An 11,455-nucleotide genomic window follows, 5' to 3' on the forward strand; every position below is an offset into this window, starting at 1 on the left:
CTGGCCTTGCGAATCAGTTTGTTGAGTCTGTTGGCGTCCGCTACCCTCAGCCTGCTGCCCCAGCATGCAACAGCAAAGAGGATAGCACTGGCCACCACAGACTCATAAAACATCTTCAGCATCGTCCTGCAGATGTTGAAGGACCTCAGCCTCCTCAGAAAATAGAGACGGCTTTGGCCCTTCCTGTAGAGGGCTTGAGTGTTCTTGGCCCAGTCCAGTTTATTGTCCAAGTGCACTCTGGTATTTGTAGTCCTCCACAATGTCCACACTGACCCCCTTGATGGAAACAGGGCTCACTGCTGCTTTGGCTCTCCTTAGATCCACCACCAGCTCCTTGGTCTTTGTCACGTTGAGCTGTAGATGGTTCTGCTCACACATGTGACAAAGTCCCCCACCACAGCCCTGTACTCAGCCTCGTCCCCCTCGCTGATACATCCAACCACAGCAGAGTCCTCAGAAGACTTCTGAAGATGGCAGGACTCTGTGTGGTAGTTGAAGTCTGTGGTGTAGATGGTGAAGAGGAAGGGAGAGAGGACAGTCCCCTGCGGGGCCCCGGTGTTGCTGACCACTCTGTCTGATACACAGTGTTGCAGGCGCACATACTGTGGTCTGCCAGTCAGGTAGTCAACAATCCAGGACACGAGGGGGGGATCCACCTTCATCGCTGTCAGCTTCTCACCCAGCAGGGCCGGCCGGATGGTGTTGAAAGCACTGGAGAAGTCGAAAAACATGACCCTCACCGTGCTTGCCGGCCTGTCCAGGTGGGCGTGGATGCGGTTGAGCAGGAAGATGATGGCGTCCTCAACTCCCAACCGGGGCTGGTAGGCGAACTGGAGGGGGTCCAGGAGAGGTCTCACCATGGGCCGCAGCTGTTCCAGAACCAGTCTCTCCAGGGTCTTCATAATGTGGGAGGTCAGTGCCACGGGTCTGTAGTCCTTGGCGTCACAGGAACGAGGCAAGATGTCTTCCACAGCATGGGGACCCTTTGGAGACTAAGGCTCAGGTTGAAGACATGGTGAAAGACTCCACATAGCTGAGAGGCACAGGCTTTGAGCACCCCAGGATGGATACCATCAGGGCCTGCAGCCTTATAGAGTGGAGTCTGGTCAGCTGTCTTCTCACCTGGTCAGCAGTGAGGCACACAGAGGTCACAGGTGTGCCTCACTGCTGACCAGTATGTATATATATATATATATATATATATATACACATACACATATATATATACATACACACATACATAAACATATATATACACAAACATATATTTATATATATATACATACATACATACACATATTTATATATCCATACACACATATATATATACATACACACACACACATATATATACACACACACAAATATATATGTATATATATATATATATATATATATATATATATATATATAGAGTACAGGCCAAGCGTTAGTCCACCTTCTCCTCCAATGAGATTCCTTTATCTTCATGACTATTTACATTGTAGATCATCTCTGAAGCATCAGAACTATAAATGAACATATGTAGAATTATGTACTTAACGACAAAGTAGAAATAACTGAAAACATGTCTTATATTCTAGTTTCTTCAAGGTAAAATAATAATAATAATAATACATTTTATTTAACAGCACCTTTCTGAACACTCAAGGTCACTTTACAGACAATAAAAGACAGATTCAGGGAACAGAAAAGTAAAAACGGTTATGAAAAAAAAAAAAAGTGCTGCTTGTGTTCCCTCCTAAGCCGTGGTTTCCTAGCCTTGTTTCCTCTCCTTAGCCGTGGTTTCCTAGCCTTGTTTCCTCTCCTTAGCCGTGGTTTCCTAGCCTTGTTCCCTCTCCTTAGCCGTGGTTTCCTAGCTGCTAGTGGACCATGAAGGCCTGATCCAGTCTCCTCTTACCAGATGTTCTAGAGATGTTCTGCTGCTAGAACTCTGGGTGCTATCAGCTGCTCTCTGATCTCAGCTGCTGGAACTTGGGATTTCTGAGACTGGAGACTCAGAGGAACTGATCCTCAGCAGCAGAGGGGACTCTGGGTCTTCCTTTCCTGGGGGGGGGGACTCTGGGTCTTCCTTTCCTGGGGAGGGGGGTCCTCATTTGAGCCAGTTTCGTTGTAGCGCTTGATGGTTTTTGCGACTTCACTTGGGGACACATTTAAAGTTTTCACCATTTTCCGGACCGACTGCCCTTCATTTCTTAAAGTAACGATGACCTTGTTTCTCTTCTCTTAGCTGATTGTTTTTTTCCATAATATGAATTCTACCAGTCGTCCAATAGGCTGTCGGCTGTGTATCAACCTGACTTCTGCACAACACAACTGATGGTCCCAACTCCAACCTGTTCAGAGTATAGTGTCCCGTCCACGGGACCATTTGAGAAAATGTTTTCTTCACACATAAATTGCCAGCATTAAATCTTCATAAACCCGCTCATGCAGCACATCTTTAGAAAGCTTAAAGTCTCCTGATTCCATCGAGCCCACACACAAAGCATAAGGTGACTTACAGCGGTTATAATCATGTTCTGAAGTAAAGAAACACAGAAAGATTTGAGTCTAATCGAGTGTGTTCTCCTACCTGTCTCCTCGTGTCTTTAATCACAGCGGTGAAAGATCGCCAAAAACTTTGTTTTCCTACATCACCAACACTCCAAGGTATTAGAATATCCAAGGCTTGTAATCTAAAAATAGCTGGTACCCTCACAATCTTGTAGTTTCTGGCCGAGTTTCGACGTGGAGAAATCTAGATAGTGCATCATTTCTGGGCTTCAATCGCTTGTATCGTCTCCCCTCGGCGTGCTAAAAAGTCCATCCGTACACCACTAGACTCTCTGGGCGTTTCTCAATACCAAGTAAGCAAAGAACGAACTTGTGTTCTTGGGGAGACCGTACTTGCTAGCTGTACCTGGAAGACTGAACTCGCAAGTTCAGAAGCACACAAAACGCTGTTGACAGCTTAGAGACGAAGCGTTCTTCCTGTTATTGCGCAACACCCCCAGCAAAGAAGGCGCTTGCCACTTTATAGTTAGCTTTGATGTGTGTGTTCATAATAAAGCAAGGACGGTCACCCTTCACACCGCCTTGTTGTTTTGTTGTTTAGTCTTCCAGGTTTTCATTTAAAGTGCTATTAAGTATAACGTGCCAATAACTATATAAATACCGACACAACGGCGGGGAAAAAATCCTGTAACATTGTTCGGGATTCAATTTTAATTGAAAGCAGAAAAGAAACGTTAAACTAGGTATTAAAATTATAGATGGACTGGGTAAAGTTAGTCACTGCAGTCTGTATACGTTACCGAGAGGCAGAAGAGGAGCCCGAGAGGGAGGAGAGCCAGGATGAGGAGGACAGATATATATATGACAGCGGAAAAACTGTTTAAAATATCTTACAATATCTTGGACCTGGCTTTGCTGCAGTGGTCTGTCTAAATGTGGGGCCAGAGGGGTCTGTCTAGACGTGGGGCCAGAGGGGTCTGTCTAGACGTGGGGCCAGAGTGGTCTGTCTAGACGTGGGGCCAGAGGGGTCTGTCTAGACGTGGGGCCAGAGGGGTCTGTCTAGACGTGGGGCCAGAGGGGTCTGTCTAGACGTGGGGCCAGAGGGGTCTGTCTAGACGTGGGGCCAGAGGGGTCTGTCTAGACGTGGGGCCAGAGGGGTCTGTCTAAATGTGGGGCCAGAGTGGTCTGTCTAGACGTGGGGCCAGAGTGGTCTGTCTAGACGTGGGGCCAGAGGGGTCTGTCTAGACGTGGGGCCAGAGGGGTCTGTCTAGACGTGGGGCCAGAGGGGTCTGTCTAGACGTGGGGCCAGAGGGGTCTGTCTAGACGTGGGGCCAGAGGGGTCTGTCTAGACGTGGGGCCAGAGTGGTCTGTCTAGACGTGGGGCCAGAGGGGTCTGTCTAGACGTGGGGCCAGAGGGGTCTGTCTAGACGTGGGGCCAGAGGGGTCTGTCTAGACGTAGGGCCAGAGGGGTCTGTCTAGACGTGGGGCCAGAGTGGTCTGTCTAGACGTAGGGCCAGAGGGGTCTGTCTAGACGTGGGGCCAGAGGGGTCTGTCTAGACGTGGGGCCAGAGGGGTCTGTCTAGACGTGGGGCCAGAGGGGTCTGTCTAGACGTAGGGCCAGAGGGGTCTGTCTAGACGTGGGGCCAGAGTGGTCTGTCTAGACGTAGGGCCAGAGGGGTCTGTCTAGACGTGGGGCCAGAGGGGTCTGTCTAGACGTGGGGCCAGAGGGGTCTGTCTAGACGTGGGGCCAGAGTGGTCTGTCTAGACGTAGGGCCAGAGGGGTCTGTCTAGACGTGGGGCCAGAGGGGTCTGTCTAGACGTGGGGCCAGAGTGGTCTGTGAGCTGACTGACTGACCGGCTCGCGAGAGTCATTCCCGGCTGGCGAGCTTGCTACGCCCGCCGGGGTTTGCGGAGCTTTCCAACTCCGAAGGCTTTTTTAATTCACCATCAATTTTCGTTGAACTGCCTATATTCAAAATCTACACCGCTGATTTCTCGCCTTAAAACATCTTAAAAATGAATTTATTGATTTAATAATATACGTAAATTGTGAAAATATGTGTACCGGAAACCATAAGCGCTTTACACCCGAATTGAATGCTGGGATACCGGCCCGGCCAAGTTCACACAAGTTACCATCCGATGTATCCTCGGTAAAATGGGCGTGTCGAGATCACATCCGGGGATTTTAACTGTTCTTGGCGAAATGCTAACTTGTGTATTAGGTCAGTACTTTGGCCACCAAACATGACGTTTCACAAGAACACAAGGACACAAGGACACAAGGACACAAGGACACAAGGACACAAGTCCATAGAAGAACACAGATTGAGAAACGCCCTCTGGCTTCCGCAGATATAACTGAACTTTGTTCCCAGCCAATCGCTTCAGTCTAACTCAAGCTATCCCTGAGACTAGCCAATCATATGCCACAGTCCCCATTGGGCCCACGTGGGAAAGATTGACAGCTATTCCTTCCAGTTAAAACTAGATGTTATGAAACCAGCCTCCCTGTGTAGCCAATAAGAAGACGAGTTGATTGACACCAAACATGACTAGAAAAATGTAACCCTGTGACGGCTCCTTGTGTCAAAGCAAAAATAAGGCCTTCTTATGGCATTTCACCATTTCATCAAATTATGATTACTTATTCCTATAAATCTATGAATGTAGTTATTTCAGGTGTGTGTGTGAGTGATGTGTTTTTGTATTTGAGAAGTTTTGGATATTGCACTTTGGCTTTTTTGGAGATAAGAAATAAGAAAAACGCACAGGCATCTGTAGAAATAAAATAATAAATTTTTATAAAATAAAAAAAAAAATCAATTTTCTAAGTAACTTTTTTCTGGATTTTTTCTGTTTTAAGCTGAGACATGTGGCGGTGGTACTATTTTTGTATATAGCCCATTTGATATGCTTACAGTAGTGTTTTTTAAGCATTTCACAGATGATTTACTTGGACAGAAAAAGAATTTCTCTGTTGTAACCTGTGTAGCTCTGTGTCAGTAAGGCCTGGTGTCACACTGCCACTAGAAACTAAAGGTTGAGAGTGTTAACTTCCCAACGACCTCAGGGTCATCCCAGAGGCCAAAGGATGTGGAACTGCATCACTTTATTTGGGGTAAAAATGTAGGCGAGAAAAGCATGTATTTTCAAGTGTCTATAAAGATTAATAAGGAAGGAACTCCACTAATAAACCCTGACAAGGCCCACATGGGGGGGGGGGACCATTTTAGGGACTACCTCATGAAGCTCATTGAGAGAACACCAAGGTGGGGGGGGGGGGGGGGGGGGTACTCTGAAGAAACTAGAATATAAGACATGTTTTCACTTATTTCTACGTTTTTGTTGAGTCCATAATTCCTCATGTGTTCATTCCTAGTTCTGATGCTTCATGATGATCTCCAATGGAAATAGTCCTGAAGATAAAGGATCTCATTGGAGGAGATGGGGGGGCCAAACGCTTGGCCTGCACTATATATATATATACAGTGAGGAAAATAAGTATTTGAAAACCCTGCTGTTTTGCAAGTTCTCCCACTTAGCAATCCTGGAGGGTCTGAAATTGTCCTCGTAGGTGCATGTCCACTGTGAGAGACATGTCCGCTGTAAGAGACATGTCCACTGTGAGAGACATGTCCGCTGTGAGAGACATAATCTAAAAAAGAAAATCCAGAAATCACAATGGATGATTTATTAACTATTTATTTGTATGATACAGCTGCAAATAAGTATTTGAACACCTGTCTATCAGCTAGAATTCTGTCCCTCAAAGACCTGTTAGTCTGTCTTCAAAATGTCCCCCCCCCCCACTCCATTTATTATCCTAAATTAGATGCACCTCTTTGAGGACGTTAGCTGCATAAAGACACCTGTACACCCCATACAATCAGTAAGAATCCAACTACTAACATGGCCAAGACCAGAGAGCTGTCCTAAGACACTAGAGACAACAATGTCCACCTCAACAAAGGGTGGACAGGACTATGGGGACATGTCCAAGCAGCTTGGTGAAAAAAGGTCCACTGTTGGAGAAATCATTAGAAAATGGAAGAAGCTAAACATGACTGTCCATCTCCCTCGGACTGGGGCTCCATGCAGGATCTCACCTCGGGGGGTCTCAGTGATCCTAAGAAAGGTGAGAAACCAGCCCAGAACTACACGGGAGGAGCTGGTCCAGGACCTGAAAAGAGCTGGGACCACCGTACATACACACACACACATATATATATATATATATAACCCTAACCCTGTAATAAACTAGACTAACTAAACCCTAACCCTGTAATAAACTAGACTAACTAACCCACCATCTCTCGCAGAGTAAACCAGACTGGTTGGTACATGCAGCCTTTTATTGCATTGATCACCTGCACTTACACACAATATAATAATAATAATAATAATAATAACTAGAAAATTCCGCAGAAATGTTATCAGTGAGCCTCCTACTTGGTGCACATGCAAATAGCAATAAAACTTAACAAAATATATTAAGTGTCTTAACCCTTCAGAGATATAACTTTTTAAAACCTATTTAAGACGTTAGGACGTGTGTGTGTGTGTGTGTGTGTGTGTGTGTGTGTGGTGTGTGTGTGTGTGTGTGTGTGTGTGTGTCTGAGAGAGAGGGAGACAGATAGATGTTGACAGACAGACGTACAGAGTATGGTTGCCTGGTTACTAAGGACTAATAGGAAGCCTTTGATCTCTGTGATGTCATCTCTTTGATCTGTAATCAGTTAACGATGCACCTGTCACCTGCTGTTACCAGCTATTCAGACACTGAACAAGCTCTCAAACAAATGATCATATCATCAAAGGGCTACTAGCTATCAATAAAATAAGGTTCTCGTGGGCACCAGAAGGCCTTTGTGAACGATTTGATATAAATTTATGTGGATTAACTTATAAATGTGGGTGTATCAGCGATGTAAAAAAAGTGCTTCGCTCTACTTTTCTGCTCAGAAATGGTGACGATGTTTAACATGGCCGTGGATGGGGGAAGATCGGGAACTCTTGTCATTTGAAACGTTGCTGAGCAAAAAACATAATTCATATCGCATACAGCACATTGGCTGAAACTAAACAAGAATACCTACGTTTTGATGTATAAATTGTCCATGACAAATTAGAATTGTTGGAGTGGGACCAAGTTATAGAGAGAGAACCAAGATGATGTTTTAATCATCATCCACCACATACAGCCGTCTGAAAACAGGACCATACGTAAACTGGGATTCTGGAGAACCCGTGCTTGATATCTGAATATATTATAATATAATATAATATAATATAATATAATAGATATCTGAACGCCCATTCAGCCCAATAAACACCAAAGTCTTGTCTTCAGTTTAAACTTTTAATCATGTTTCTACGTTAAAGTCTGGCAATACAGCAAGGTCCCAAAGAGGGGGGGGGGGGGGGGGTACAGCAAGGTCCCAAAGAGGGGGGGGGGGTACAGCAAGGTCCCAAAGAGGGGGGGGGGTACAGCAAGGTCCCAAAGAGGGGGGGTTTGGAGTGATGTTGAGAAATTTCCTGAACATTTCCCATTCAAGTCAATGAGAAGTTTTTCACCGCTTGTTTGCTGATTTCGGTAAAACCGCACGGCAAATCTCTTAGAAAAGTCATAGCCCGCCATTCCCGATCATTACACACGTTTTGATGTCTTGTGTGTGCGCGTGTTGGCAACGCTCCGGGACTAGTAATGGGACAAAAATCTGGCGGAAGAATAATAATAAGTATGGGCAGCAGCTGATTCGTTAGCCCCAACCCAGCACTCGGAGCACTGAATAATAATAATAATAGTTTTTCTACATCTGTAGTCACAGAGTTGCATAATAAGAGAAATAAAAAGTGATAAAGGACTGAGATTTCAAACCTTAAAATAAACCTTCAGAACCCCGGTAAACCCAGGTTCAGTCCAGTTCAGATCTACAAGGATCTCAGGTGTAGAGACTCGGACGTTTCCACTGCAGCAGCTGATTGGTTAACCCCGAACCTGGTTGGAAGAGACAAAGCTCAGGTGTATGCAGGCGGAGCAGCTGATTGGTTAGCCCCATCCCTCGGTGGGAAGAGCCAGAACTCAACTGTATGCAGGCGGAGCAGCTGATTGGTTAGCCCAACCCCTCGGTGGGAAGAGCCAGAACACACCTGTACACCTGCTTAATAATCCACAACCAATCATCCTCCCGACGCCGGAGACGGTGCGTTCAAGTGCAGCAGTAAGTGTGTGTAACAGTGATTGATTAATGAACTGATTAGTGATTGGACGACGCAAAGTAAAACATGATGTCATCAGTCTGGTATCCATGGAGATACGTCGCTGTAAATATAAATAATTGTTGACATTCCTCTCAGCCTATCACAGCGCAGGACTCTCCCGTTAGCAGCTGTTCAGAGTCGGAGCACTGCGGAGACACAGAGAGATGATGTCATCACTTACACTGATGATGTCATCAGTTACACACACAAACACATAGATGTCACTTTTCCGTGAGGTCACTTCCTGTTTACATTTACTGTTGAAGGCTAACTGTCCTAGACCAAGCCATCACCTTCCATTAGCATCCCATTGACTCCCATTTGTTTTGTTGCTAACAAGCCATCACCTTCCATTAGCATCCCATTGACTCCCATTTGTTTTGTTGCTAACAAGCCATCCCCTGCCATTAGAATCCCATTGACTCCCATTCATTTGTACGTCACTTTGACAGCAAATAACTTCTGAATCATTTAAAGACTCTATTTGTCCGTTGTTTATTTCTAAAGAAACACGACAATGTATAAAAGGCTCCATTACCTTGTAGCTCACGTTATGGCTCTGTAGCAGACGTTTTTTTATAAAAATAGGCTAATGATTGTGTCATAACCACAAATGTTAACTAGAATGTTAGTTAGCAGTAATTGGCCTGTGCCTATGTTAATGTTAACTAGCATGTTACTTGACACACCACTGAACATGCTACTGACCCGCTAGTCCCTTCCCCTAACATGCTACTGACACGCAAGTCCCTTCTCCTGAACATGCTACTGACACGCTAGTCCCTTCCCCTGAACATGCCACTGACACGCTAGTCCCCTCCCCTGAACATGCCACTGACACGCTAGTCCCTTCCTCTGAACATGCCACTGACACGCTAGTCCCCTCCCCTCAACATGCCACTGACACGCTAGTCCCCTCCCCTAAACATGCCACTGACACGCTAGTCCCCTCCCTAAACATGCCACTGACACGCTAGTCCCCTCCCCTGAACATGCCACTGACACGTTAGTCCCCTCCCCTGAACATGCCACTGACACGCTAGTCCCCTCCCTGAACATGCCACTGACACGCTAGTCCCCTCCCCTGAACATGCCACTGACACGCTAGTCCCCTCCCCTGAACATGCCACTGACACGCTAGTCCCCTCCCCTCAACATGCCACTGACACGCTAGTCCCCTCCCCTCAACATGCCACTGACACGCTAGTCCCCTCCCCTGAACATGCCACTGACACGCTAGTCCCCTCCCCTGAACATGCCACTGACACGCTAGTCCCTCCCCTGAACATGCCACTGACACGCTAGTCCCCTCCCCTGAACATGCCACTGACACGCTAGTCCCCTCCCCTGAACATGCCACTGACACGCTAGTCCCCTCCCCTGAACATGCCACTGACACAGATGGAAGTGGACGGACGAGGAGACGAGAGACTTTCTGGATTTAATTAATCAGGAACTCGTGAAGGAAATGGCCGACAAAGGTTAGAACAAGCCGTGTGACGTCCTGCGGAGTCAATGGAAGACACTCAAACAGAGAGACATGTCTCAAAAAAAGAGTCTCACATCACATGATCAATATGGGACAACATCACATGATCAATATGGGACAGGCTCCATAGAGCTCATGTTCCAGCTGATAGCGACATATCGAGCTATAAAAAGAAAACGACGCTATCAGCACGTATGCGAGACTCTTTTTTTTTTAGACATGTCTCTCTGTCTGAGCATCTTCCATTGTCTCCGCAGAACATCCCACGGCTTGTTCTAACCTCTGTCGGCCATTTCCTTCACGAGTTCCTGAGAAATTAAATCCAGAAAGTCTCCCGTCTCCTCGTCCGTCCACGACCATCTGTCTTTGTTGCCCCCGCCCTCAGGTGTGAGACAGAGAGGAAATACTGGGGGACATTAACTACAACTTCTTCTTCTGCGTTTTGTGGCGGGTTGCAACCATAAAATGACGTAAAACTTAATCAACTCATTATTTATTCAGCAGATCAGGTTTCCATCAGCGTTTATCACAGAAGAAGAAAATCCTCAAGATAAAATCTGATGAGACCAACGCATTTCCTTTGAGTCGAGATTATATGTTATAGATATAACATAACATAGCTACAGACACACCGCTCAGCATTAGCAAGTGTTTAGTCAGTTCTTATTATAAGATGGGCATCAGAACAGGAAGCGGCCGCGGCCCTCTGAGCTCTTATTGGACGTCCAGGAGGAGGCCTTGTCCCTCTGAGCTCTTGTTGGACGTCCCCCTCTGGACCTCCAGAGGGAGCAGAGGTTATAACGCACCTGCATGGCGAGCTGCTGGAGACGGACTCTTTTCTCCGCTGGCGTCTGGTTATCAGAGATGTTTTCGCCTAAAACCTGCAACACGTTAGAAACCATTCATTACTGGACTGGTCAGAGGGTTTCAGGTAAAAACGTCTCTGATAGCCGTTAACATCTGTTTGCAGGTGAGAAAACCTGACTGAGCTGCCGCCAGCAAACTGCCACCAGCGAGCTGCCAGTGATCTGCTAGTGAGCTGCCAGTGATCTGCTAGTGAGCTGCTAGTGAGCTGCCAGTGATCTGCTAGTGAGCTGCTAGTGAGCTGCTAGTGAGCTGCTAGCGAGCTGCAAGCGATCTGCTAGTGAGCTGCTAGCGATCTGCTAGTGAGCTGCTGCTAGTGAGCTGCTAGTGAGCTGCTAGCGA

The sequence above is a fragment of the Etheostoma spectabile genome, unplaced genomic scaffold, assembly GCF_008692095.1.
Source record: "Etheostoma spectabile isolate EspeVRDwgs_2016 unplaced genomic scaffold, UIUC_Espe_1.0 scaffold00007120, whole genome shotgun sequence".
Taxonomy (NCBI): Eukaryota; Metazoa; Chordata; class Actinopteri; order Perciformes; family Percidae; genus Etheostoma; species Etheostoma spectabile.